This window comes from Harpia harpyja, chromosome 6, assembly GCF_026419915.1.
Source record: "Harpia harpyja isolate bHarHar1 chromosome 6, bHarHar1 primary haplotype, whole genome shotgun sequence".
Classification (NCBI taxonomy): Eukaryota; Metazoa; Chordata; class Aves; order Accipitriformes; family Accipitridae; genus Harpia; species Harpia harpyja.
In genome coordinates, this window is record NC_068945.1 from 9,205,268 (window position 1) to 9,212,115 (window position 6,848).

Here is a 6,848-nt window from a genome sequence, read left to right on the forward strand (position 1 = left end):
AGCCTGCAGTTATGGAGTGCAGGCCTCAATCAGATAAATTCTGACCAGCAGCTTGCTTGCATACAGCTGGTCCCTTTTATTCTACCTTCACTTGAGTTTTTCCCATGCTTGTTCTTCCTCCATCCACCTTGACCCCTCCCTTTCTCTGCCCTTCATATCCCAAAGAAACAACTTGCCCCTAGTTGCTTTTTCCCCATTAGTCGCAGTTTTGCTACATCTGTACTCGCACACATCTTTTATTTCTTCTACCATTACCTAGGTCACTTTGGCTTTATGTGGTATTACTGATATAGTTACTTAGGGGCTGCTGGCCCTGCTAGTTTCCACTCCCCAAATAGTCCCTACTATTCCCCTCCAGTTATCTGTGAAGTTAGTCATGAAGATATCATATAACTCCCCCTTAACCACCTGTGAAGTCCAGTTGTAACTCACAGTGCTATCTGTAACTATTATCAGCTTCTCACTCTGTTATTATGTTCAGAGTCTCTCGCGTCATCTCCAGAGTTTCTTGTGGTCTGTTTGGTTAGCTCAGGCCAGATCCTAGTCATCTATCTGCACACCTTAACAAACAGCAATTATTTGTTGATTAATGCTCACACAAGATAGGTATGACTAATAAGGCTTTACTTCTGGACAGATTCTGCTGGCCAGGTGGTCATCAAGCTGGTGTGGGAATTGTCAGCTTCTGGTGTTCCTTGATGCTAACTGATCCTTTGTGTTGCTGGTTGCTGTCTTCTGACTCCACCAGGGATTTATACCTCCTGCCAGTATTTTTCTCAGATCCATCAGAAAGCTAATACTGGCTTAATAGCAATGAAGCTTTTTTTTTTTTTTTCCCAGTTTTGAATTAGCTTTAGCTTGCTTACAGCTCCCCCTCCCCCCCCAAAAAAACCAAACCAACCAAAACAAAACAGCTTTTTGGTAAAGATAAACCAAGATCATGAAACTGGACTCTGAGTCAAGTGTTCTCTTTTGGATTTCATAAGAGTTTTGGAAATATAGGTGATGTTTGTGTACTGAAAGAGAAATGAATCAAAAGGTAGTAGGCAGGGGAATACCAAGCAGAAGTGTATTTTGCCTATTCCTATTATGGTCTGAGAGCACAAAACCATCTTCATTTAGAAGTGACTGAAATCTTTGAATACAAGTATCTGCAATGCTACAGAACATTTTAGCTACAGAATGTTGTTTTTTTTCTTCTGTTAGACTCTTCCTAATAGTCTTTGGACAAAATTCATAGCTGGTGTAAGTTCGGTGACCATAGTATCTTATTTTAGGGATGTATATTATCCTTGAAAATTTCCCTTACTAGAGTGAAAAGTACCAACAATAGTGAATGAGAAATTCTGCTGAAAAATTGCTTCTTGCACTCAGCAGGCTTCGTCCTTCTCTCAAGTTCACTGATGTAACTCCTTGACTCACTAATGTTTCTTCTGGTGCCACCGCGTATGCAGTAAATCAGCTCAAAAGAAGTGCCACCTATGTAAACTCTTTGAGAGGATGATAGTTGGTAGGAGAAAGTGGGAGAAATAAATTTTCTCAGCCTGGTCAGGTACCCAATACTGACAGATCTTTGGGTATCACACACACTACAAAGCTCATTTGCCTGGGTATAACGCAGTGCTCCTAGCCCTTTGGAATGGGCATATGTTACAGGCTGTAAGTAGCAGTGGGCTGCACGGGGGACATAGATAGGAACTGCTGCGTGCCAGTCAAAACTGGTTCCAGCTTGCCCAGATGCAAGCCAAGCAACAGTAGAAAAAAAACATTGCACACTATAACCTTACCCAGAGAAGTGTGCAGCACCTCCCCACATAACATATTTAAGGAGTAATCTATAGCTGTTAACGTGGGGGACACTCCACACACAAGGAATGTGTGAGGAACAGACCACACTGGAGAAGAATTTGCTCCTGAGAGAACTGCAGCCAGTGGTCATTCCCCACGCTGGAGCAGGGACAACTAAAGAGGAGGACAACTGGAATCCCTATGCCCAAGACAACTGGAAGCATTGGGCACTGAGTGGCAGAAGCCATAATACTTGGGCTGGCAGAAAGTATTACGCGCACTGCCTCAGCTCCCGTGCTGCCTCTTGGCTCACTGGGTGAATCCTGACAGAGTGTGTACCTCACAGTGAAAATAAAGGAAGCTGAGAGTCAGGGGCAGAGGAGAGAAAAAAAAAGTACATCGCTATGTTTGTTTAATTGTTTGCATTCTTTTTCTTTCCCCAGTACCTGGATCAGGGATAAAAGATTTATGTTGGTTGGTAGTAAATTAACTCAGGTAAAATTCCCCAACTTCAGGCTGTTTTTGTTTGCAACATCTGTATATTGGCAGAATTTTCTACCATGTGAGATCATTATTGAATAAATCCGCTTCACCATCTGCACAAGTGGAAGCTTGTTTTAGAAAGCAGAAACATGCCCATAAAGCTCATCAGTAGCAACTTCCTGAATTCATCCACAGCTGTTGAAATAATGGGTCTTTTTGATTATTGAAATGACAGGAATTGCAATAGCACTCACATACACTTCTGAAAAAAACCAGAAAGATGGGTACTTTGACCTGTTTATACCTCAAACAACTAAAGTTCTTTTAATATGATACTGGTAAAAGACACCTGTTTTTTGTATGATGAAAATAGACATCTCAAGGAAAAAAAATCTGTAGGTTAAGTTTACAGTGCAGGAATAAAAGTGAATTCCTGTTACTTTACTACTGAGTTAATATGGGGAAGTACATACCAACTATCCTGAAATATTGTATCTAGTGACACTGATTCCTTCCAAATGTACTGGAAGTTAAAGGTCATCTGGTTAGTCAGATAAGCATTGCTTCTTTCCTTTCAAGCACTGAAGAGGAAAGTATTTCAAACAAGTTGAGCTATACTGGAAAACTGTGTTTAGCCTCTGCAGTTATCATCACTCTCCTTCTGATGCCTTTTCTGCAACATGCTCCTCCTGAGCACAACAATCATTGCAAGTCTTTTCCCATTCCCAGAAGAACCCAGATTCAGAGAGGCTTTCTCACTGGAAATGACTGATTTTCATAGCCTGAACAGGAAGGGAGTAGGGAAGCCAGTGGAACTGAGACATTCAAATAGAATATTATGTGGCTCTGAGTATTACTCAAGTACTCATATTACTTGAGCTGCTGTTTCTGTGTATGTGGGTGATGAGCAGTGACGACACTGCTCTCTGTGTTGTCTGTGTGGCTGGTGACATTAGTGGTGCACGTGTATCTGCACCTTTGCAATTTGTACTCAGCTTGAGTTTTGGCTGGACTTGCAAAAAGGAACAGCAGCAGCCACAGCTATCATCCCTCTGTGACACACTGTGTTGTGTGCCCTGTGTTTCCACATTTTATCTTGTGCCATCTTTATCTCGTGTGTTGCGAGATTTGTATTTTGCTCTGAGCATACATAATAGAGGTCTTTTCCAGGTCTTTTGCCACTGTATCCAGCTTCACCTTTTCTTGCCATCTTCTCAATGACCACATTGCAAAGTGAACATTATCAGCTTTAGAAAACCACAGTCTGCCTATTTGCAGGATTCAGTGCTCCTGCGTCACTAAGCTTAAATCTCGCCTTTGCAGAGCAAATCAAGTATATGAATCGGGAATGTGGATATTGCTGTACCTGTATAGCTGTTATTAAAGCTCAGGTGCTGTCTTTTTCAAGAGGGGAGAGTAGGAGAGTACAGGGTGGGTTTGCAACTTGCTGTCCCTGCCAGTCATTACTCCTCCATTTTACCTTTTATAAGTAAGTCATTAGAACTCTGCAATAAACCAGTTTATGTTACTGCCTTGGCAGAATCTCAAGGAGAAGGAAACAAAAGAAGACAGAGTTCTCTACTGCATTAGTGAACTGAACTAGCCCAGCAAAACCTGACAAATACTGGAGCTAGTGGGAGGATATGGGTAGGAAAATGCAGCTAAAAGATCACAGTTGTGAGAAAAGAAGTCTAGAGGGGTGGGCAGCCCATTTTCAGTAGCAGCAAGGTGTTTAATCGTCTCATCTGTTTGTAACTTCGTCATTAGATACAGATAAATGGAACTGGATGTGAACTGATTTACCATGATTCTTGGGTGGCTTGGGGAGCCAGTGCTGAGCTCAGTATTGCTGCAGCCAACCACCAGTTTGGATACCTCTGCTAGGGGCTGAAAAGCCTCAGGACTACCAGTGCATAGCTCAGAGAGATAGCACTCAGCTGCAAAGCTTGGTGTGGTTCCCCTGTAGGTGTGAGTGCACTGTTCTGTTTCTGCATTGCCTTGCTCCCAGTCGTTACAGGTGCAAATGACTGAACTATGTTGGACTGCACTACAAGACAGTTTTGATCAAGGTCCTTTGAATCTAGACTATGAAGGCTCATCAATTGTCATAGCAACCCTGTATTGTATGGTTTTGTATTATGAAGCTGTGATAAGGCTGTTGCTCATCTCTTTGAAATAAGTCATAAATCACTAATGCAGCTTCTCAGTGACAGGACTTCTTTAAGTATTATTCTAACAGAGAAACTGATTTGCATTAAATGACGTCTGTCAGCGGAGAAAGACAAACAAATGATGAGTGAAACTTTCTACGTGTATGCTATAGACATTTTTATTTGTAACCACACTGTAAAGTCACCTTCTACATTGAAATGCATTGGTGCCATTAAAAGCCCCAGGGAAGGTTGTGCAAGGAATTACTGAACTCAGATAGGACGTCTGAAGCTCTTGCTTTTGTCATGTCCATGCCCCATGTAGGGTGTGCTGTACAGAAGTTGAGTTCTGCTCACATCAAGGCAAATAGAGAACATAAACACAGATAGTTAAGTAGTGGACATTTTGTTTAATATTTTTTCATCATTGACACGATTCTTAGGGTTGTGTAGAACAGTGGCTAAAGTATCTTTTTGTCATTGCTGTGGAGGCAATGTAGCTGTGAAAACGTAGTATACTTAGACTTCCGTAGGGTGCCATTGATCAAGAAAGTGGAGTCATACAAAATCAGCATTACAGACATCTATCAAATGATTAAAAAATGTCTGCTGGCAGGTCTCAAAATATAATGCTAAATAAGCAATGCATGGTCTGTTGAGAAGGGGAATGTGTTTTATCAGATTTGCTGATAGCTTATAAAATCTCCATCCTTGGAAGTATTCAGGACAGATTTTACACAAAGCCACAGTGATTTGACACAGCTTTGGAGAAAGTTCTGTGTGGAGCAGTAAGTTGTATTAGAAACCTCCAAGGTTTACTTACAATCAGCATTTCTGTGATACAGATGGAAAAAAAAAACAGATGATCTTAGTTAAGCAAACCTTTCTGCATGTCTGCTTTGTATACCAACATTAAAGCCTAACAGTTAGTCTAAGACTGCTACAACACCTGCAACACAGCATCCAAGGGTGCTATGAAAGCACTCTGTGGTGCAAGACATTCGCAAGAAAGCAAATGTCAGTCCTATCTTCCAGAAGGGCAAGAAGGAGGATCCAGACAACTACAGGGCGGTAAGCCTTACCACAATTCCTGGGAAAGCGATGGAGCAACTAATCCTAGAAACCATTTCCAGACACATGAAGGACAAGATGGGGATCAGGAATAGTCAGCATAGAATTACAAGGGGGGAATTGAGCTTAACCAACCGGATAGTTCCTACAGTGAGATGGCTAGCTTGGTGGGTGAGGGGAGAGTCATGGATGTTGTTTACCTCAACTTTAGTAAGGCTTTTGACACTGTCTCCCATTAACATCCTCATTGACGAGGTGACAAAGTACCGCTTAGATACTTGGACAGGAAAGTGCTTTGAAAACTGGCTGAATGCCTGGGCCCAGAGGGTCTAAAGAAGAGAAAGCTCCAGAGGGATCTTATCAGTGTGTGTAAATACCTGATGGAGGTGGGGAATGAAGAGGAGGGAGCCAGACTCTTCTCAGGAGTGCCCAGTGACAGGACAAGAGGCTACAGGCACAAATTGAAACACATGAAATTCGTGTGAACACAAAATCATGTGAACACATGAAATTCACATGAACCCAAGAAAACAGGGTTTTTTTACTGTCGAGATGGTCAAACACTGGAATAGTTTTCCCAGAGAGGTTGTGGAGTGTCCATCCGTGGAGATACTCAAAACCCAACTGTAAACGGTCCTGGGCAACCTGCTCCAGCTTGTCCTGCTTCAGCAGTGGGGTTGGACAAGATGTTCTCAAGAGATTGGTAGATGACAGTAGTACTTTATGGCTCCTGAAATTCTGACTCTGTATAATTTTCAAAGCCCCATGGGCCTAGCAGGATCTCCAGGCTGACAAGATTTATCCTCAGTACCACAAGCAATTGCATGAGTGTGGACCATAATAAAAAGAACACATGACACAGAGGCAAATAAGAGATGAGGACAGCTTAGAAGAAAAGTTTGTTTTGGGTTTGGTTTTGATTTATAAGCGCATTCCCTTTTCTGTATAGCACTGAAGTACAAGCTAGAAACATCTCGAGATGAAGAAAAAGAAACAGTATATTGTGTCAGTACTGTTGAAAGAACAAGGATGGGGAGAAGATAACACAGTGTCAATGTTCTCGCAAGCAGAAGTGAATTTTGCATTTGGACCCATGAATATTAGGTTGGAAGGGTCTAGGCATTTGCCCAGATTGAGACCAGATGTCCCTCAGCTTAACAGAACTCCTACTTAATGGTATCATTTAGCAATAGAACTCAAATGGAAAGTTCTCCCAGAAAAAGTTATGCTTTAATGTCTCAGCTACATTTGTTAATGGGAGGTGTCAGACCAATTTACCTGGTCTTCTGAATATTTTCAGAAGTTCTTTTCTCAGTTATCTCCACATCTTTACTGGTAAAGGATACTTTCAGGTTT